The sequence below is a fragment of the Pleurodeles waltl genome, chromosome 3_1 (genome assembly GCF_031143425.1).
Source record: "Pleurodeles waltl isolate 20211129_DDA chromosome 3_1, aPleWal1.hap1.20221129, whole genome shotgun sequence".
Taxonomy (NCBI): Eukaryota; Metazoa; Chordata; class Amphibia; order Caudata; family Salamandridae; genus Pleurodeles; species Pleurodeles waltl.
Window position 1 is genome coordinate 525,672,521 of NC_090440.1, and position 22,936 is coordinate 525,695,456.

The 22,936-nt window shown below is 45.9% G+C and overlaps 1 protein-coding gene across 1 annotated transcript in view; it reads right to left on the minus strand.

Annotated features, from left to right (window-relative positions):
- PCSK6 (proprotein convertase subtilisin/kexin type 6) overlaps nt 1-22,936 on the minus strand; it is a 1,406,757-nt gene that overhangs the window by 885,165 nt on the left and 498,656 nt on the right. The gene's annotated exons all lie outside the window — the stretch shown is intronic.

Below are 22,936 nucleotides of genomic sequence, written 5' to 3' on the forward strand. Positions count from 1 at the left end.
AGGAAGTCCTGGTGCACCAGGCAGTGGTTCAACCGCAGGGTGGTGACTCTGGGTTGGATGGTCAGGTTTTTCCTGACCTGTTGCTGTTGGTTTTTGAACTCTGAGCACTTTACCACTGCTAACCAGTGTTAAAGTGCATATGCTCTCTGTGTAAATTGTATTGTTGATTGGTTTATCCATGATTGGCATATTTGATTTACTAGTAAGTCCCTAGTAAAGTGCACTAGAGGTGCTCAGGGCCTGTTTATCAAATGCTACTAGTGGTGGGCCTGCAGCACTGGTTGTGCCACCCACATAAGTAGCTCTGTAATCATGTCTCAGACCTGCCACTGCAGTGTCTGTGTGTGTGCAGTTTTTAACTGTAAATTCGACTTGGCAAGTGTACCCACTTGCCAGGCGTAAACCTTCCCTTTTCTTACATGTCAGACACCCCTAAGGTAGGCCCTAGGTAGCCCCAAGGGCAGGATGCAGTGTATGGTTAAGGTAGGACATATAGGGGGTCATTACAATCCTGGCGGACGGTGTTAAAGCGGCGGTAAGACCGCAAACAGGCCGTCGGACAAAAAAAGGAAACCATGACCCTGGCGGAAGCCGCCAACAAAGACAGCCACTTTAACACACCGCCCGCCACGGCGGTACAGACGAGCAGCGCAGCGGTCACCGCCAACAGACAGGCGGAAGACAATGTACCGCCCATAGTATCACCACCCGCCAATCCGCCACCTTTTCCAGGGCGGTTTCACCGTGGATAAAAACACGGCGGAAACAGTTTCTGCAATGGGAAAATGCTCACCTGAACACATCCCACGAGGAAGGAGGACGCCATGGAGCCGGAATTGCAAATCCTACCGGCCCTTGTATTCCTACTCATCTACGAAGACCAACGTCGGCGCCGGCGAAGACAACAGTGAGTACTGCACCTACGACATAGGGGAGAGGGGAGGCAAAAGTCAGGGGGACACACATGCAACACCCCCACCCCCACCCTAGCATATTACAACACACACACCAATGCATTTAGAAACATCACAGTAACAACCCACAACCCCCCCCCGGAAAAATGCAAAGACAAAACGAAATCAGTTCAAACATTGTAATGTATCAATATACATGTCTCAAATATATACAGATATATTATAAAATCAGTCAAAAGTATATACATTACGAGAAGTAGTGCAGATATGCACATATCAATATCCGTGCACCACTAGTCCAAAAATGCATGGGCGAGGCCCACACAAGATACCTGTCCACAAACGAAGAGAACACTGCCGGGGCATCAGAGAGAAATACAACAGGCACCTCAGGGGGAAGGGGCGGCACCTCAGCCGGATGAATGCAAAGCCAGATCCATGACGGGGCTCCATGCCCATTGATGTATCCTGGAGAGTGCAAAGCCACAGTCTCTCAAGTCTCTACAGTGGGTGGCTAGCCCACTGTTCCATCCTGGGGAGTGCAAAGCCACAGTCTCTCAAGTCTCTACAGTGGGTGGCTTGCCCACTGTTCCATCCTGGGGAGTGAAAAGCCACAGTCTCTCAAGTCTCTACAGTGGGTGGCTTGCCCACTGTTCCATCCTGGGGAGTGCAAAGCCACAGTCTCTCAAGTCTCTACAGTGGGTGGCTTGCCCACTGTTCCATCCTGGGGAGTGCAAAGCCACAGTCTCTCAAGTCTCTACAGTGGGTGGGTTGCCCACTGGACCATCCTGGGGAGTGCAAAGCCACAGTCTCTCAAGTCTCTACAGTGGGTGGGTTGCCCACTGGACCATCCTGGGGAGTGCAAAGCCACAGTCTCTCAAGTAGATAACAGCCTCCACTGGTTCTGGAGGGGGACTGGGGCCCAGAGTGCTTCATCCTGTGAAGGACAGACAGAGTGGATGGATCTCTCCACTGGTTCTGGAGGGGGACTGGTGCCCAGACTGGATTAGTCTCCCCATGACAGTTCCTGTCCCATCACTGTCCCAGCTGCACATGGGACAACGATGCTTGATGTGGCGCTCTTTTCCTTCTTCAGCGGTGCATGCCCTGTTCAGCGGTGCTTGCCCTGTTCAGCGGTGCTTTGCCATGGCGGTCCTGGACTGTTCAGCGGTGCTTTGCCATGGCGGTCTCTGGACTGTTCAGCGGTGCTTTGCCATGGCGGTCTCTGGACTGTTCAGCAGTGCTTTGCCATGGCGGTCCTGGACTGTTCAGCAGTGCTTTGCCTTGGCGGTCTCTGGACTGTTCAGCGGTGCTTTGCCATGGCGGTCCTGGACTGTTCAGCGGTGCTTTGCCATGGCGGTTCTGGACTGTTCAGTCGTGCTTTGCCATGGCGGTCCTGGACTGTTCAGCGGTGCTTTGCCATGGCGGTCCTGGACTGTTCAGCGGTGCTTTGCCATGGCGGTCTCTGGACTGTTCAGCGGTGCTTTGCCATGTCGGTCCTGGACTGTTCAGCGGTGCTTTGCCATGGCGGTCTCTGGACTGTTCAGCAGTGCTTTGCCATGGCGGTCCTGGACTGTTCAGCGGTCCTTTGCCATGGCGGTCCTGGACTGTTCAGTGGTGCTTTGCCATGGCGGTCTCTGGACTGGGCATTGGTGTGTGGCATGACGTTCTCTGGACTGGGCATTGGTGTGTGGCATGATGTTCTCTGGACTGGGCATTGGTGTGTGGCATGACTTTCTCTGGACTGGGCATTGGTGTGTGGCATGATGTTCTCTGGAATGGGCATTGGTGTGTGGCATGACGTACTCTGGACTGGGCATTGGTGTGTGGCATGACGTTCCCTCATTGCCCAGCGGGGCTGTGGCTGCCGGGGCCCTCCTGGGCACTGACTCTGGCGGTGGCGGTGGTCTCCTGACCAGTGACGATACTTGGGCCCTCCTGGGCATTGACTCCGGTGGTGGTCTCCTGACCAGTGACGATACTTGGGCCCTCCTGGGCAATGACTCCGGCGGTGGCGGTGGTCTCCTGACCAGTGACGATACTGGATACTTGGGCCCTCCTGGGCAATGACTCCGGCGGTGGCGGTGGTCTCCTGACCAGTGACGATACTTGGGCCCTCCTGGGCAATGACTCCGGCGGTGGCGGTGGTCTCCTGACCAGTGACGATACTTGGGCCCTCCTGGGCACTGACTCCGGCGAACACTGGGATGGGTAGCTGGAGGGGGTCTGGGAGTGGAGGAAGAGGAGGTGGTTGTAGGAGGTGTCACTTTAGGTGTTTTGGGTGCAGGTGCAGGTACTGGAGGCTGTCGTGAGGTGGATGGATGTTGGGTGTGTGGGTGCCCGCGTTTGTGTTTTTGGGAGGGGGTGTCACACACACACTGGGAGAGGATACAGGGGACGTGTAAATGGTAGTGGGAGTGGTGAGTGCAGGTGAGCGGGGTGTGGTGCAGGGTGTTCTGGTGCGAGTCCTGGTGCCTGTAGATGTAGTGCATGCAGGTGAGAGTGTAGACAATACTGGGAGGGAGGAGGCAGACGGCGAGGAGGGGGACACAGTGGAGGCAGTGGATGATGCTGTGTCTGCATGTGGGTGATGCTTGTGTGTGTGCTTGTGGGTTGTGTGGTGCCTATGTTTGCCAGAGCTACTTTTGTGTGTTGAGGTGTGTGCATGCTTGTCTGATGGTGTGGTTGGGATAGGCTGGGGTACAAGGGTTTGGATCTGAGTGGAGGAAGTTGGAGGGGGGAGGCTAGACACAGGGACAATGGCTGCCATCAGTGCTGAGGACAGAGATTGCAGGGTTCGATGAAGGGCAGCCTGACCAGAATGAATGCCCTCCAGGAATGCATTACCGTGTTGCAACTCCGTTTCTACACCCTGGATGGCATTCACAATGGTAGACTGCCCAACAGTGAGTGACCTGAGGAGGTCAATGGCCTCCTCACTGAGGGCAGCAGGGGTGACTGGGGCAGGGCCTGAGGTGCCTTGGGCGAAGGTGATGCCCACCCTCCTGGGTGAGCGGGCACGGGGCGAACGCTGAGGGGATGCGGGGAGGGCGGTGCTGGTAGGGGAGGTGGCGGCTGTACCTGTAGAAGTGGGGCGCACAGATGGTGCCGTCACCACAAGGGAGCTCCCATCGGCGGACGAGTCCGTGTCGCTGGTTGGTGATCCGGTGGCCGATGGAGAAGCTCCCCTCGCCCTCCGTCCCACTGGTGCATTAAGAGTCCGTGGTGTGGCCCTCCATGGCCATGTGGGATGCAGCTCCCTCGTGCTCCGGTGCCACTGTGCCTCCGCCTGATGATGCTGATGCACAAAAAAACAGGGAGAGCAGAAAAGGGGGGGGGGGGGGGGACAGAAGAAAGACAGGTTGAGTGCATGGCATACCGCTACCGTTGGCGGACAATACAGACACAGCAGCCCCCTGCACTACGCCGTGCTCCTGGCCTCTACAGATGCAATTTCTGGGATCTGGCCTACATGGCTATGGTGGACATCTGCACACATGGATGCCACAGGGGCATGTATACCTGTACTTGGCACTCTACTGCGGTGGGGTAGAGTGCCACATGGTCTGCATTACGGAGGGGCCTAGCCTATGTATTTCTGCCTGGCCTAGGTACACCCACAGCCCTCCTCTCTCAGCCAGCCCCTCCACTGCGCGCCAAGTACCCAGAATGAGGTTGTACTCACCCCCTTGTGTCTGCTGTGATGCCCTCAAGCGCCCATCCAACTCCGGGTAGGCCACCACCAGGATCCGGAACATCAGGTGGGTCATGGTGCGACGGGCACCCCTTCACGTTGGGAGGCCATCCCCAGCTGACCCTCCGCTGTCTTCTTGCTACAGCGGCGGATGTCCTCCCATCTTTTCCGGCAGTGGGTGCCCCGTCTCTGGTGGACCCCCAGGGTCCGGACGTCCTTGGCGATGGCACGCCAAATGTCCTTCTTCTGGTGGGCGCTGACCTACATGACAAGCACAAGGGAAGAAGAGAAGTCATTACCAACTGCACCGTCAATGTGAGTGACCCCCCTCCCTACCCTAGCCATGTGGCACATGCATTCACATGCATTAATGTTCCCTGAACTCTGCCCCCTTCCCTCTTACAACCAGCCCTCTCCACCCAGGCCTAGCCCATACAATGTGCTAACTGTGTACTAACCTGTTGGTCTGGAGGACCGTAGAGTAGTGTGTACTGGGGGAGGACCCCGTCTACTAGTTTCTCCAACTCCTGAGCAGTGAAGGCAGGGGCCCTTTCCCCAGACGCAGCAGCCATCGTCGCTTCCAGACCGAGGTCACAGCAGCACTTGCAGTGTAGGTCCTCTCCTGTCGAAGATCAGGTAGCTAGTGATTGAACAGATAGAAAAGGGCGGTGACGTCCGCGGCGGTGCGTATCATCACCGGCGGCGCACTTGTTCATTGGCTCCTGGGACCCATAGGGTCCAATGTTAACCAATGCAGCATTGCGCCGCGGGCTACGACCGCCTACCGCGACGGTGTGCAACGGCAACGCAGTTACCCCACAATCCCATTGTCCCAGTTTAGAGGTCAGGCAGCTGCCATTTCAGGGGCCCACATGGCTTCATTTACTTCTGCGTCACACATAGCTAGGCCTACACTCAACACACATAAAGGAAGGGTTTTGTGTTTGGTGTCGTGTTCTGTGTAACTGTGGGTACATACCTGGAAAAAAGTTGACTCTGTGGTCGCTGTTGTCCTTCCTAGGCACCGTCAGTTGGGACAATTGAGAAGATGGCGGAATCCTCCGGTGTACCGACCGCTGGTGGACCTGTTGATAATGGAGGAGCGACATTTAATCATCAACTACAGGTTTGACCGTGCCACTATCCAAGAACTATGTACCCAGTTGGAGCCAGACCTGATGTCACCAATCCGCCATCCGACTGGAATCCCCCCTGACGTTCAGGTGCTGTCAGTGCTCCATTTCCTTGCAAGTGGGTCTTTTCAGACAACAGTGGCCATGGCATCAGGGATGTCCCAGCCTATGTTTTCCAACGTGCTGTCCAGAGTGTTGGCTGCCCTGCTGAAACACGTAAGGAGATACATCATTTTCCCTGAGGTGGAAGATTTGGCTACAGTTAAAGGTGACTTCTATGCCCTTGGACATATCCCCAACATCATAGGTGCTATTGATGGGACCCATGTAGCTCTGGTCCCCCCCCACATGAGTGAACAGGTGTACAGGAACCGGAAGAGTTATAATTCTATGAATGTACAGATGGTATGTTTGGCAGACCAGTACATCTCTCAGGTAAATGCTATGTTTCCTGGCTCAGTGCATGACGCCTACATCCTGCGGAATAGCAGCATCCCTGATATGATGGGTCAACTCCAGAGGCACCGTGTGTGGCTATTAGGAGACTCTGGTTACCCCAACCTGTCCTGGCTATTGACCCCAGTGAGGAATCCCAGGACCAGGGCAGAGGAACGCTACAATGAGGCCCATGGGCGGACTAGGAGGGTGATCGAACGCACCTTCGGTATCCTGAAGGTCAGGTTCAGGTGCCTCCATATGACAGGTGGTTCCCTATTCTACTCACCGAAGAAGGTGTGCCAGATCATCATCACCTGCTCGATGCTTCACAATCTTGTATTGCGACGCCAGGTGCCTTTTCTGCAGGAGGATGGTCCAGATGACGGTGTTGTGGCAGCTGTGGAGCCTGTGGACAGTGATGAGGAGGAAGCTGAGGAAGAAGACAACGACAACAGGGAGTCAGTCATACAGCAATATTTCCAGTGACACACAGGTGAGAACATTTTCATTTTTACCATTACATTCACTGTCACATGTCTTCCTCTATCCTGTGTGTAATTTCATATCATTATTTGGTAACTGAGTTGTACCTTTCCATTACGGTTTCACAGGTGTGGTTACCAACGTGTGTCATCTTCATGCATCCTTCAAGGACTTGTGATGTGTGACATAGGTATGTTGCCTTTACAACTAGAAACGCATTTTGACACTGTCATTGATAATACATTTTACCAAATCATAGACTGACTCCAGATTGTTTTGTGGTTCAAGGGTGTTTATTTAAGTGCTCAAAAATGGAGGGGGCTTGTAAAATGGTGATGGGGGACGGTGGAGGAATGTCCATGGCAGAGTCCAGTCTATTGGTCACACAGGTGCACTGCCGATAGGGGCATAGGAAGTGGAGCTGGGGCAGTTTAAGTATGGACAGGGTAACAAAGTGGGACAGTGGGAGGACAATCAGGGTGGTCTCATTTCCTGGCGGGGGTCTTGCCATCTTGCTCTGTCCTGTTCCTGGATCACAGGGACCGCTTGCGTGGTGGTTGTCCGTCTGCAGGGGGTGGGGTGCTGGTGTGGTGGTCCTGTGGCGGGGCGTCCTGTCCACTAGCGCCGGCGGAGGTGGTGGGCTGTTCATCGTCCTGGCTAGTGTCAGGGGCCCCTTGGACTGCCACGGTGTCCCTCAAGGTCTGCTGTATGTCCTTCAGCACCACTACGATGGTGCCCAAGGCGGAGCTGATGGTCCTGAGCTCCTCCCTGAACCCCAAATACTGGTCCTCCTGCAGGCGCTGGGTCTCCTGAAACTTGGCCAGGACCGTCGCCATTGTCTCCTGGGAGTGGTGGTATGCTCCCATGATGGAGGAGAGGGCCTCGTGGAGAGTGGGTTCCCTTGGCCTCTCCGCCCCCTGTCGCACAGCAGCCCTCCCAGTTCCCCTGTGTTCCTGTGCCTCCGTCCCCTGGACCGTGTGCCCACTACCACTGCCCCCAGGTCCCTGTTGTTGTTGGGGTGGTGGGTTATCCTGGGTTCCCTGTAGTGGTGGACACACCGCTGATTGACCTGTCCTGGGTACGGAGGTTTGGGCCCGCTGGGTGGGTGCTGTGCTGTTGTTACCAGAGGGTGGAAGGTCAGTGTTGGGCTGTGCCGTGCAAGGGGAACCGACTGTCTCGAGGCCCACGATGGTACGGGCTGGTCATCAGGATCCAGTAGGGCAGAGCTGCTATCGTCACTGTGGGCCTCTTCTGTGGGTGGAGTGGAGTTGTCTGGACCCTCCGGGGTGGTGACGGTCCTTCGTGTTCCTGCAGGGGCATAAGTGCATAATTATTGCATGTGTGTGTGTCATGGTGTGCAATTGGTGGCTCACCGTGTACCCCAGTGCAAGCATTCCTGTGTGTAGGCTTGTGTGATGATGGTTTAGGGGGATGTATGGGTATGTGCAGTGGGCATGCTTTAGTGATGGGTGTCCATGCTTAGTTGTGTCATGCAGGGCTTGGTGTTGGGATGGGTGTTTTGTGTTATGAGTACATTAGTGAGGAGTTGGAGTGATAGGGGAGTGGGTGAGGGTGGGGGGTGTGATAGCATGCAGGTAGTGTGGGGGATATGAAAGTTAAGAATTGACTTACCAGTGTCCATTCCTCCACCGACTCCTCCGAGGCCCTCTGGATGCATGATGGTCAAGACTTGCTCCTCCCATGTTGTTAGTTGTGGGGGAGGAGGTGGGGGTCCGCCGCCAGTCCGCTGAACCGCGATGTTGTGCCTGGAGACCGCTGAATGCACCTTCCCCCGTATGTCGTTCCACCTCTTCCTGATGTCCTCCCGATTTCTTGGATGCTGTCCCACAGCCTTGACCCGGTCGACTATTCTGCACCATGGCTCCATCTTCATGGCTATGGATGTGTGCTGCACCTGTGAGCCAAATAGCTGTGGCTCTACCCAAAGGATTTCCTCCACCATGACCCGGAGCTCCTCCTCGGAAAAGCGGGGGTGTCTTTGGCGTGACATGGGGTGGTGTGTGTGATGTGTGGTGTGGTGTCAGTGTTGATGTGTGTGGTGATGTGTAGTGGTGTGTGGTGTTTTGTGCGTGGATGTTGTGTGGGTGATGGTGGTGTGTGCCTCTGTGTGGTGGGGTTGTCTATTCTGTGCTGTCTCTCTGGCCTTCTTTCGGAATTTTTGGTCATAGGTGTTTGTGGGTGATGAGGGTGTGTGTTTTATATAGTGTTGGGTGTGTGGGAGTGGTGTTTGTATGTGTATCAGGTGTGTGTATTTGGAATTGTCCAATGTGGCGGTGTTTTGGAGATGTGTGTGTATTTTGAGCGCGGCGGTGTGTACCGCCAATGGAATACCGCGGTTGAAAGACCACTGCGTGGATTCGTGGGTCGTAATAGCATGGGCGTGTTTCTGTTGACGTGGAGGTGGAGGTTTTGTTTTCGCCACTTTAACACTGACCTTTTGTGTGGCGGACTTGTGTGGGTGTCTGAATTTCGGCGGATTCCGAGATGTGGGTCATAATAGCTGGGCGGAGTTCCGCGGCGCCGGCGGTGTATTAGCGGTCTTCTGCACGGCGGTAAGTGGCTTTTACCGCCAATGTTGTAATGACCCCCATAGTGATGTGTTTTATATGTCCTGACAGTGAAATATTGCTAAATTCGCTTTTCACTGTTGCAAGGCCTGTCCCTCTCATAGGTTAATATAGGGGCTACCTTTAAATCTGATTAAAGTGTAGATTCCCTTTGGGAGCGGAAGGACATGTGGAGTTTGGGGTCTCTGAGAGCACAATTTAAAAATACATCTTTTAGTAAAGTTGATTTTAAGATTGTGTGTTTGAAAATGCCACTTTTAGAAAGTGAGCATTTTCTGGCTTATACCATTTTTGTGACTCTGCCTGTTTGTGGATTCCCTGTCTGGGTCAGTTGACAGTTGGGCTGTTTGCACCTCACACTAGACAGTGACACAAAGGGAGCTGGGGTGTAGTCTGCATTTCCTGATGAGCCATCTGTACTAGGAGGGAGGGGAGGAGTGGTCACTTACACCTGAAAGGGCTGTGCCTGTCCTCACACAATGCAGTCTCTGACCCCCTAGTGAGTGTCTGGGGATTGGCCTGGGCAAGACAGGATTTCACATTCAAAAGAGACATTACTTTGAGGCCTGCTTCAAAGGAGAAATTGGGTATAAGAAGGACACCCAAAACCACAGACTTTAGAAACACTTCTGGAAACAAGAGGAACCTCTGCCATGAGAAGAGCTGAAGAGCTGAGGAAGAAGAGCTGCCCTGCCTCTGACTGTGCTTTGTGGAGCTATCCTGAAGTTGCTGCTTCTGCCAGAGTAAGAGGGCAAAGACTGGACTTTGTGTGCCTTCCATCTTGAGAAGAAATCTCCAAGGGTTTGATTTAGAATTTGCCTCCTGTTGTTTGAAGTCTCAGGAACAGCAAAGACTTCTCTCTGCCAGCACCTTGAGTCTCTGGAGAGACTCCTACTCTGCCCTGTGGTGCCCATCCAGTTCCTGGGACCCTGAAAGGAGAAGCTGGCAGCCTAAAGACAAGGAAATCCACACACAGAGTGCCGTGCGGGGAAAAGATTGACGCGGCTCCGATCTATGGCTGAAGAAACAATGTGCTGCCAGCTCTGCAGCTGAGAAACAACGCTCACAGGAAACGTGACTGAAGAATTGACGCACAGAGCAGGAGAAACGGCACGCATCATCGCTGACGGAGGCTGGGAGATCACAACCCACGCTGCAGGGTTTTCAGATCATCGTGCGGCTGGATTTCTGACTCAAATATCACTGTGCGTGCAAAAACAACGCAATGCCTGCCCGGGCCCGAGAGTGCTGACCGGATCGACGCATCGCTCTCCTGCGGAGAGAAGAAACAATGCGCCCTGACCCGGCGAAAGGAGAAACGACGCACAGTCCTGCTCATGAGTGGAATCAATGCCTCGCAAGCCCTTTTTGACGCACACTTGCCCGTGCGTGATTATTTTTGGCTCGCCCAAGGTACTTTTTCACACTGACAGCGTTAGTGTGTGTTTAAAACTACTTAAAGACTCTTTTGGATTTCTAATTGCTAACTTGACTTGTGTATTGTCGATTTTTGTCGTTTTGGTCTTGTTTTGTTTAGATAAATATTTCCTATTTTTCTAAACTGGTGTTTTGTCATTTTGTAGTGTTTTCATTAAGTTACTGTGTGTGTTGGTACAAATACTTTACACCTAGCACTCTGAAGTTAAGCCTACTGCTCTGCCAAGCTACCAAGGGGGTAAGCTGGGGTTAGCTGAGGGTGATTCTCTTTTACCCTGACTAGAGTGAGGGTCCTTGCTTGAACAGGGGTAACCTGACTGTCAAACAAATACCTTGTTTCTAACACTACGGATATGTGATGTTTGGTCTACTAATTGCATTGTGTACAATACAGTATATGTTCATATAACTTGATGTTGTGTTTCCTTTGTGGTGGGGATATTTCATCACGTGTGTTGTGTGTGTTGTGCAAATGCTTTACATATTGCCTCTGGGATAGGCCTGACTGCTCATGCCAAGCTACCAAGGGGGTGAGCAGGGGTTATCTTGGACGTGTAACTCCCTTGCCCTGACTAGAGTGGGTGGCTTCTGCCTGGCTGAGGGGCATACCCTAGCCAACCAGAAAGCCAATTTCTAACACTATGTAAGAAGAGTACACTCAATCCCTTTACCTGCTCTTTAGCTTCCTTTTAGCTGCCCCTCAGCCACCAATCAAGTGTCTGATCGCTGTCCATAACCCATGACACTAGGTAAACATATGTTTAGGTAATCTTTTTCTCATATGGCCTCTCCTTCAGCCTTAGCCATGCCAACTGCTGACCTTCTTAATGTAGAAAGGATCATAGAGGTTCAGCTTAGTTATCTGAAAGAGTGACCAGAGTGGTTGACACTACCTAATATCCCATGCATGCTGAACCACAATTACAGGTCAGTCTGTAGCCCACCTGACAAAGAGCTGACTTCAAGGCTCTTGCACACTTTGGTTGGAAGGTACTATGCACTCTCAACTCACAGGCAATTTGTCAATGTGTGGCTACGGAGGCTGTTTCTTAAGATCTTGTTGTTTGAAGTCTCTGTCTGGCCTCAAGGGATACACCACTAACATAATTCAGCTCCTCAAATGAACAACATACTGCGTCCTGCGCCAACAATGGTGACAGTATAAAGTGTTCTTCTTTCGCTTTATTCACTGCAGCCACCATTGCTAAATAAAACAAGTGTCACATACTTTTTTCCCATTTATTTTGCAAGCATAGGCCATAAAAAGAAAGGAAATCAGGCTGCCACATGTGGCCACCATAAGCTCGAAAAAATAAACTAAAGAGAAAACAGTCACTGATGTAGCTGATTTATTATCGATATTTGAGAAAGCAAGCCTTTCAGTAGTTAACATGTTTTACCATTACTTGTTATGAAGGCAACAAGTAGAAACCAACACACACCGAATAAGCAATCATACTGCAGGCAGGTACAATGTCTTTCTAGCAGCAACTTTTTAAAGTAGACAAGACGTAAATCACCATCTAATTGTGCACCCAACATGCAAGCAAAATAAATTACTTTTAAAGTCAATATACAAAAATGGAAGAAACTTTGAAAGAGCTTTGTGACTGAAGAGAAAAAAACTGTTTTTAAGCAAATATGAACAATGTACACAAACTTTGTGCAGTCCCTCAATATGAACAGAGTCAATACACAAAGTGGGCTGACCCATCGCCACATCCTGTTTGCTGCTGTGGGCTGAAGTAAAATGTGAATGACAATTCAAAAGACCAATGGAGAAGCCTACAGATCAAAAGGGCCTCTAAGCTTGTATATCATACATGATTTGTTTTTAAAACCATAGTCTAGTGAGAAAAGATGTTTCAAGAAGCAGAACTAAAATGAACAACAGAAACTAAGGTCTCCCTTTAAAATAAAAATAACAAATGTTTTTATTTATTCCGAGGTAAAGTGATTTTGACACATTTTGTAAACGGAACATGATTTCACAGAAAAAAGGCTAACTGCACAGTGTTTTAATGTTCGGAAATAACAAATGTAATAGTGATTGTGTTGCAGCAGAGATATTAAGGGAGAAGAGCAGCCCAGGGTGTATTGGTCAAGCTGGTGTTCAGAGAGATGTGCACTGGTGCAATTAGTGATAAGCAAGGTAATCTAGCAACTAAAGTTGAGCAAATGCAGGGCAGACTCGACAAGCAGGCCACCAGGTTGGCTAGACAAGAGAGATCTATTTCTTACCTTCAAAATGGACCCAATGAACACATTGCAACTCTTCAAAAACAATGTAGTCAATATTATAGAACTTAGGGCCTGATTCTAACTTTGGAGGACGGTGTTAAACCGTCCCAAAAGTGGCGGATATACCACCTACCGTATTACGAGTTCCATAGGATATAATGGACTCGTAATACGGTAGGTGGTATATCCGCCACTTTTGGGACGGTTTAACACCGTCCTCCAAAGTTAGAATCAGGCCCTTAACGTTGGTGGTTCAAGAAGTGGCAAAATATTTCTATTTTGTACAGAAAATATTTCTATAATTGCACTGAAAAGCCACAATAAAGATTGTGCAACAAACTTTCCTGAAGAAAAATGTGAACTTAAGAACGTCCACAAATTTTCAGGACAAAGTTGCATCTCTCAGACACAACTCATGTAAGCTCTCAGTATGACAAACCTGACAAGCAACAGACATAGGGGGTCATTCTGACCCCGGCCGCCGCCGGCCTGGCTGGGACCGCCAGAAGACCATCCTGCGGTCAAAAGACCGCGGCGGTCATTCTGGGTTTCCCACTGGGCTGGCGGGCGACCGCCAAAAGGCCGCCCGCCAGCCCAGTGGGAAACACCCTTCCACGAGGAAGCCGGCTCCGAATGGAGCCGGCGGAGTGGAAGGTGTTCGACGGGTGCAGTAGCACCCGTCGCGAATTTCAGTGTCTGCTAAGCAGACACTGAAATTCAAAGTGGGGCCCTCTTACGGGGGCCCCTGCATTGGCATGGGCACTGCAGGGGCCCCCAGGGGCCCCACGACACCCCTCACCGCCATCCTGTTCCTGGCGGTGAGGGGGTCGGAATCCCCCATGGCGGCGCAGCAAGCTGCTCCGCCATGGGGGATTCCTCAGGGCAGCGGAAAACCGGCGGGACACCGCAGGTTTTCCGGTTCTGACCGCGGCCATACCGCCGCGGTCAGAATGCCCCAGGAGCACCGCCAGCCTGTTGGCGGTGCTCCCGCCGACCCCGGCCCCGGCGGTCAAGGACCGCCGGGGTCGGAATGACCCCCATAATGCCTACTTGAACATGATGTTTCCTCTCATAATGATCACTACTGGCCATTAATTAGGAGGACAGCCCATTGGTTCAACATGAGTAGCATTGTGCTTAGAACAATCATTCCCAAGGGGCTGCACTGCTTGGTTAGTCACACATCTATATGCGATCTATACTTGGAAGTGGAAGAGTGTAAAGCTCTATGACTATAGTGTTCAAGGCAGAAATTTATAAATTGATTTAGGTATTTGTTGAAAACAATGTATAATTGTCAAGGCAGGGCAACATTTCTAGGGTTTTAACACAGGTTTGCATAGTCCAATAAATAAGTATTTTTAAAAAGTTTTCAAATATTATTGAATAAATTACATATGATTCAAGATGCTGAAAAACAGTATGCCACAGGTCGGAAAGGAACGTATAGGTCCGAGTAATCTTTACAAAATTCAGATGTTGCCATATGTGGTCTAGGTGCTCCATTCCCCGTGAACCCTTTCAAATGAATATTACATCTCCACCTGCCATATGGACTTTACCTTACAATTAGGCTCAAAAACATCTTGTTTTCTCTCCTCTTGGTTTCTCCCCGATTTAAATTATCCACACCAGAACTTCAATAAGTGAACCCCACCTGCAGTCTAACCTAAAAGTGAAACGGGTATGTAAGGTAGACCTACCAGAAACAGACATGAACATGGAACATGGATCACTTGGGGAAGGCAGGCTAGAGATGCTGACACGCTGACCCCATTTTATACACTGTGATGCCCTTTACATTTGAAAAGGGATCCAGGAAGATCATAACTATCCTTGACCTGTTCATCTTTAAATAATGTATTTCCAGATAACTCCTTCATTTAAAGACATAGCAGTTGCATGCCTATCAGTAATATTTATTTATATTACAGTATCAAACACAGATGTGATATTTTCCGGGCTCCTCCGCAGTCTCAAACTGTTAGAAGTTTTTTAAGTTTGCAAAAAAGGCAAGTGGACAAGCTATTTTCTGCCTATGCAGAGAGTTATGTGACCAAACAACTGTGACATGATCAGTATATCATTAGTGCTATGACCTGGAGTGCACCTTAACTGATGAGATGTTTTTAGTGTTGTAATCAAGTTGAGGGTCTTTTTACAAATTAGGCCAGTAAAATCCATGTGGCAATATCGTACCTGAAATTACAGATACTCCCGGGTACATGAATTACCTGTTGCTACAATATTGTAGCATTGCAGCAATGCAACCAATGGATTTAGGATTTACCCTAAGAAATCATTGGTTGCACACTGATTTCTTTAAGTTATCCCCTCCTTTGGGGATCTTTCACCAGACAAATTCAGCCTGCTTTTACAGGTAAAATATATCTGGGGAAAACCCCAAAGGTGCAGGTTTTTTCATATAAACTGGGATCTTGGTTCAGCCGATACATCCTGTTATACAAAAAATCATGACTTACTCCACATTTAAAATGAGCACTTAAAAATACTGAATACTTTGAAAACATATATAAATATTACTTGCAAGGTGCAAATGTGTTACTTTGTACTTAGAACAGTCAGCTGATGACTGTATGTAATAGATCATTATTTTATATATTTTTAAAATTGTACACAAAATAAGTTTGGGTATACCATTGTTAGGTGCTTAGGGTTTTAACTGTGATGTATATGAAACACATTCCTACACAGACAGACCCAAAGCGATTAATACAATTAAGACTAGTGTTTGGCAGGTGCAGCCTTTGATAAACACAGTAACTTTCTCTAAGAGAGATAAGGGGCTGGCCCTGGGTATGTTGGTGAAATTGCAGTTTCATTATTGTGAGGGCACCTATGTCGAATTCCCAAGGAACTATTCAGTTTTTCAGAGGGCACACAAAAACGGTTTATCTGGTTACCAGGCTGAAACTGTAGTCCATGTCACTAAAGCACATAGGGTCATATCATGCCTTTTAATGAAGGGCCTAATCTGTTTTACATTGGGCTATGGAGCAGCATAGATTTAGCTGCAACCCCTGACATCATACATTTGACACATATATATATATATATATATATATATATATATATATACCCATGACAGCAAAAATTGTGTGTTTTAACGTTATACTAATGTAAAGTGGTGCACTCAAATGCATTCAATGTATTGTTACAAAAATTGTACACAGTGTGCCTTAACCTTAGTAAATGAAATATAATAATTGAATTGAATTTTGTACCCATCCATAGTGTATTTGTATTAGAAACAATAACAATTTATGTGAGGTGTGCACTAATATTTTATAGTTAAATGTTGAATTTTTATTTTTTAGCCGTACTTAGACTCATGTATTAACAAGGCTTGCATATATTTTTAACTGTAACATTAAGTTTCATTTGAAATAATGTAACTGACATACAATCAAATGTAGAAATTAATATGTGAACAGTATAAGAGGAAATTAAATGTGCAATAGTAATTAATGGTTAAACTTATCTTGGCTAGGCCGGAATTTCTTTAACATGAGAAAATCCTTTCCCTTTTCTGCTAATATGTCATTTCATTGCAGGTGCATTGACACAAAATATTAGTTCGGAAATAGATGTGTTATTGTTTTACTAATAGAGCGTCTGAGAAAAGAACATGAAGAAACCAAGTGAGATGACTGCCCCTTAATTCATACATGTTGCAAATTGTGTCTTGAGGACCAAGGATAACAGCATTCTTAGAAGAGGTCTGAGAAAGAGTGACGATGTTGCGTGTTACACTGTGGTACAGGAGAATGCAATGGCGGTCGTGATGGCGTGATTGAGGGTGTTAACTAATTGAATAGTGTGGTATTAACTAGGGCTTTCACAGATTGATTTTGCAGATATTTTCCCCTGGACTTTGAGAGGTGCAAACCAATGACTTCCCTTTTGTCCCACATTATTTGCAGAGTGTGGCTTAAGCTTACATTTAACTCTCTCTAAGAAGACTCTTGGCCAAGCTTCTTAAAGGCTGACACTTTCCTCCTTACCTTCATTTTATTTTTCATCCTTATGCCTTTCTCAGACAGATTTTTCCTCTTAGATATAGCTTTTGACTTTTTGAGATTTCCCCTATCAACTCATAGATTGATTTAGTTAGATACTTTTAACTTGCACTCTTGAGTAAGAGGGAAGACCCACAGCTTTTTTCTGAGCATCGAATCTTACTGCTGATATTCTTCATCACTATACTGAATTCTTGGTTTGTCTTATGTTTTAATTCTTCAGGAGATGTGGCTACCCTATGGTTATTCTGTATAGCTATAGTATGTTTCTGAGATTTGTTTACATTAACTGAGTGTTACTTTGAAATAAAACCCTTCAACTTTATTTATGATTTGGGTCTTCATTGTGTGGCCAAATTGGTTACGCTGTAAATTAATAAAGACTGATTGTTACTCAGTTTCCTAGTTAATCCCTTTGAGAGAACAGAATAATTGTTGCCTCAAGAAAAGAGCATATAAAGGCTCACGACTCAACTACTTTGTGGGCAAGAATTACTACACAACTGCACCACTGTCTTGAAGTGTAAATGGTTTGATTTTCTCCATGGAAAATCTTGCAAACTACAAAACAATCTCTAATTCTTATTTTCCATATAGTCACATTTCTGAAGAGGAATTGTGCCAATACATTTCAAGGAGACTCTGATTGTTAATATAGTAGAAACATGTAAAGACACACAAAGTAAGTCCTGTACATTAGAATAAATCTGCCTGGCTTCATTTACTAAATAGGTAATAAATGCTGTATCATAGCAAACGTTTCCCATCACTGGAAAAAATGTACAGCACAGCTGGTACATCTGGATTCCTAGTCATCAATACTAGGTAAGGCAGTGACCAATCCTCCATTAGGTAAGCTGTCAGGATTCATGCCACAATGAGAAAGAAATGTTGACCCCCCTGGAGACTATAATTTTAAACACAAAACATGTATTTGTCTCTTAACATTATTAAAAGTCTGAACCCCCTCTATATTAGAAAAGCAAAAAATGTATAGAGCTACTGTTGGATAACGCTAAAAGGATATATATAGAGAACCACAAAGATATAAATATAGTCAATATATATATATATATATATATATATATATATATATATATATATATATATATATATATATTCGTATGTCAGACACTCATTATCTCATAAGTCCCATCTTAGGGTGAACAAGAAAACACTATGGTACTGTTAATTAAAAAAACTAGACAATATATCATTGAATCAATCTCATATTTCATCGATATTTTTATTACATATTGTTACAAAAAACATGAATCAATTAATCAAACACAATACTATACAAAAAATAACTAAAGACAATATACAACGATGCAAACCAATATAACATCCCACATGAAATAATGAACAACCAAAACACTTATTCCTCCTTCATACGAAATTAAACCAGGCTCACAACCACAGTCCTAAAAACCTATACATGGAATAAGTTCTAATGTGCAATCCACCCTTGAATCAAATATATAACTACACATAAAAATATATATATTACAGTAGATTCACTGATCTTATATGATAAGGAACACATGATATGACAGAACGGTATTAATAAAAATCAATACAGCAGGCTGTTGGAACCTATAGCCTCTACACACTGAATACTATGGTGCCAAATAGTGAAATACTTTGGAGATTAGGTTATTAGTAACCCAACAGATTCTGCCAGTTTTAACACTGACAAACTTTTGACATTAATTAAAAAGTTGCTTATGCAATGGTTTACCTCAGTACGTAGCATGGTATGGCAGGTTTGAAGCAGGAAACCAGTGGCTCCCTAGACCATTTGCCTATGCACTTCATTTGAGGATTATAACGCTTATACTTTATGATGAAACAATAAAACTAGCAACAGAAGGAATAATAACTACAATTAGGAAAGAAAAGGAAAGCCAGCAAAGATAACATTGATGGAAGTGATATGCATGGAGTAAGCTATGCTTAGGTCAACGATCAAGAGACTTCATCACAGAAGTGTCAGTTCAAATTTCAACAAACATCTGAAAGATAGTTAGGTGAGAATCATATCCTGAAGAAGATTTCCACATTCTTATGTCAGCAAGTGAAGAGCCATGAGCAAAGATGCAGAAGAGCACAACATGGAATAAACCTAAGCAAAATACAGCGATTTGGCATAGAGTACAGTGGCATAGAGTAGCATAGAGTAGCACAGAGTGGCGTGAGTGGAGTGAAGTGGCATACAGTGACATGGCATAGAGTGGAGTGGTATAAAGTGGAGTAGCTTAGAGTAGAATGGGGTACAGTTGTGGGTATAAGTAACTAAAGAATCAATAGAGAGTGCAGATAAAGTGAAAGCAAAAAAAAAGAAAGTGGTATGCCTTTGTGAAAAGTAGGAAAGCACATTGCAAGTCAAGGAATAATAACAAAGCACTTCTAAAATCAAAAAAATGGTGTGATGCAAAATAAGGAGGAAGAATACAAGTGCTCCATTGAGGTGCTAACACAAGAAAGGGAGGGCTGCCTGAGGGAGCTAAGCAATCAAAGGATTACGAATAAGAGTGACAGCAAAATCAACTAGTGTTATGTTGTGAAATCCATCCATCCATCCATCCATGCTATGACATCTGGATTCTTTTCCAAGAGCCAGCATTCCTTTTTAATTTTGGCTCAGGCATGAGCCACATGTTGATGTCCAAAATCTCATTTGTGTAGTAACAACGTTAAATCACTAGATTCATGTAGCCTAATAAAAAAGTTGGGAGTCAACTGACTGTACCCAGTCAATAAGGTAGCACAGAACTATAAAACATTGCCTGCAGCATTAGTTTACAGTGGTTGACACCAGCCATTTACAGGGCACAAAGTTCCAATACTTTAAAAATACTGTGACATAACTGGTATACAAAAATACTTCTGTTGTAACTAGCAGCAAACAGTCCCTGTAATACTGACCCCCAGGCTCCACTCTAGACAATTTACCGCTCAGGACTATGTATTCTTTGTCCCCAAGCAATGGGTGATAGTCACTCCCTGGTTCCCTTTGTACTTTTATGATACTGGTGCGGGCATCCTTCTCACATCACCCAGAGATCTGCCCCTGACAGGTCTAGACTTCTTCCGTGATCCACACCTGCATTCAGGCATTAAGCACATGTTTGTCTGGCATACCTGCTTGTAAGTACAATACCGTATCCTTATTTAAACTCCTCTCCTGGTGGCCAGATTACTGTGTGGGAAGCTGTGAGTACAAAGTAGGGTTCCTTGTGCTTTTGGTCACAGCTTTATAGTAACAACCTGTTCCTGTCTTCCATCAGTTTCATTCCGCAGCTAAGTGTGGTCATCTGCCTGAGGAGCATATTTCTTACCCTTACAAGGTAAGATCATCTGCTATCGTGCTTTACTACACTGTATGTTTACTTCAAATTACATAAGTAAAATTACCACATGTACGCATGGATTTGTGAGTTTGTGTGTGTTTTGTCACGTGTGTACCACTTGCCTGTTTGCTTTTACTTATTCAGCACGTTCACTGATAGGTGTGACTCTGCTTCAGCATGACTTTGGATATTGTTGCCTAATGTATGACGCCTCTTACCTGCTGTCTCTCTCTTTTCCGGGTTAGACTGCATATTGCTTCTCGTATAAGATATACCCACCGTGGTGATTTCTCTGATCTGGTACTTTTATTTAACATTACACCTACAATCCCAATTATTTGTGAATTAGGTATAATCATGGTCCTGATGAATTGCCAAGATTTTTTGTGACTGTTAAATGCAAGAAACATGTTGTCTTTACCATACTTTGATCTGTAGAGATTCATTCTTTGTTTTCAATCAAGACAACAGCACCTGCTTCTTAAAAATACTTTAGGTTCTTCTTAGTCTTTTTAAACCCACGTAGTCACCAATCTACACAAACTGCACCCTCACACACATCTCATCATGGCTTTTAAAAGATCTTTGGCAAAGAGCCTCTCTCCCCTCCACCAAGGGGTCCGTTGGGCATTGCAGCACAAGCCCAATGAGGAGCTGCCCAATGATGAGGCAAGACACCCACCTGGTTGTGCGAGGGCTCTTACTTCTTATCAATCAGATCCCCCTGATCTGTTTGATCAGCTTTCTCTGACCTGCTATTTTTTATTCCTCCTGTCTAATTTGTATAAGAACTGCATACCTTTGTGGCTACATATTTACCAATAGGACACTCTGTCAGAGACAATGACTGTCAACTGATCAAACAAGGATAACAAACAAGCTTATCAAGTTGCAGCTAGTGATCTATGTGAACCTTTGATGTCTTAATGTTTCCAGGATAACAAACTTTGTTGAAGAGATCAATGTGCAACCTTGAGGTCTTAGGCTTACACCCTGGTCATTCAGCGGCTTAAGGAGAGGATTTGTCAGTCTACCTCTACATCCGTGATACAAATTAGTGCGACGGAATTGGTTAGCACTGACTGATGATATTAAAAATATATGAAACCTGCAGTAAAATCACACTGTTCTATGAAAAAGAGTAATTCATGTATTTACTAATGAATTAAAAATCCAATTTTTAAATGTTAGTGGTTCAGTTGCTGATAAACATAGTCATTGAAGAACAAGGGCTGTTTCAAATTTATCAACCACAAAACGTTAGGCGTTAGGTGTAACCATGAATGGCAAGGCTTAGGTAACAACTATAGTTGAGGCATAAAGGTTTCTAAGCACTCATACGTCAGAACTGACCAATGAAGCCACGGGTAAACCACATTGAGGAACTTGCTCAGCCACATAGAAAATGATGCAGTAACTATAAAAAAAATCACTGTCAAGAAGAACATCAAATTACTGAGAGCCACAAAACCTTTCCAATTTCACCATCTTCACGATAATCCAGAAAATAGCCTCAGACGATTTGAGAAAGAAAGAAGATCACATTTATCAAGGCTTTTGCCAGTGCGATTGTTCAGAAATGATTGTGTGGAATTCTGACCAAAGATAAGGAAGAAGGAAGATATACTTCGTTATTTACCGAAAGGAGTTCACAATCCAAGAGGATGCAGAGAAGGCCTAATGAAAAACATGCATAATCTGAACCTAATAGCCTCATCTTCAGGTACATGTCTCTTGAAAATGTTGTTGATAATTAATCCGCAGTCTCAACTATGTCAAACCACTATTAAATTACACTGCAACCAATATGCATGTTTACCTATTAACTCAAACTATTTGCACTAGCTTGTATGTTACCCATTGTAACTGTTAGAGAGCAAACATTATTAATAAAAAATTAATAACTAAAATTAAATGATTAATGTGTACTAAAAGGCCTAAATGGAGAAACATATGTTCGAAAAATAAAACGTGCATGTTTAAAATGTGGTTGACATGGTGTCAGCCACCTTGATTTCTATGTGAAATAATAAATGTCTGTGAAAATGTTTTTTGATGAATTATAACTACATGTACTGACAGAAAATGATTAACATTAATGGGCAAAACTAATGATGTGAAATTATTTTTAGAAATTGTTTTATTCTTCATGTAGTAGCATTAGTAAAAATGCCTACGTTTTAGTATTTTTCCAAAAGCACAGAGTTGAAATGTTATGCTGACTTTACTGAAAAGCTTTTGCAAACTTTGTTTATTCACAGTGGAAAGCTACTGCTTTCTCATTTCTGTTCACTCTGTACTTCTGTGTACCTTATTGCAAGTTTTAACAATGGACTTTAGTTACTGGAAGGAAGTAATGTTAGCGAAATGTCTGTGCTGCTGTTTTTACAAAGTTATATTTTTCAAGAAACTGCAGAGACTGGAGAGGAGCGTCATCATGAGCCTATCTTGAAGAAGGAATGAAGAAAGATACAAATGGAAAAAGGAACAAAGTCTAATTGGCTGCTTACTGTCACACCTCATACTTTTATCCAATAGAAACTTGGCTAGTATCTTTTTGGACTTTAATTTAGCAAGGTTTTAGGTGATGTAAGTCAGGTTTCTGTTTAGCTTTC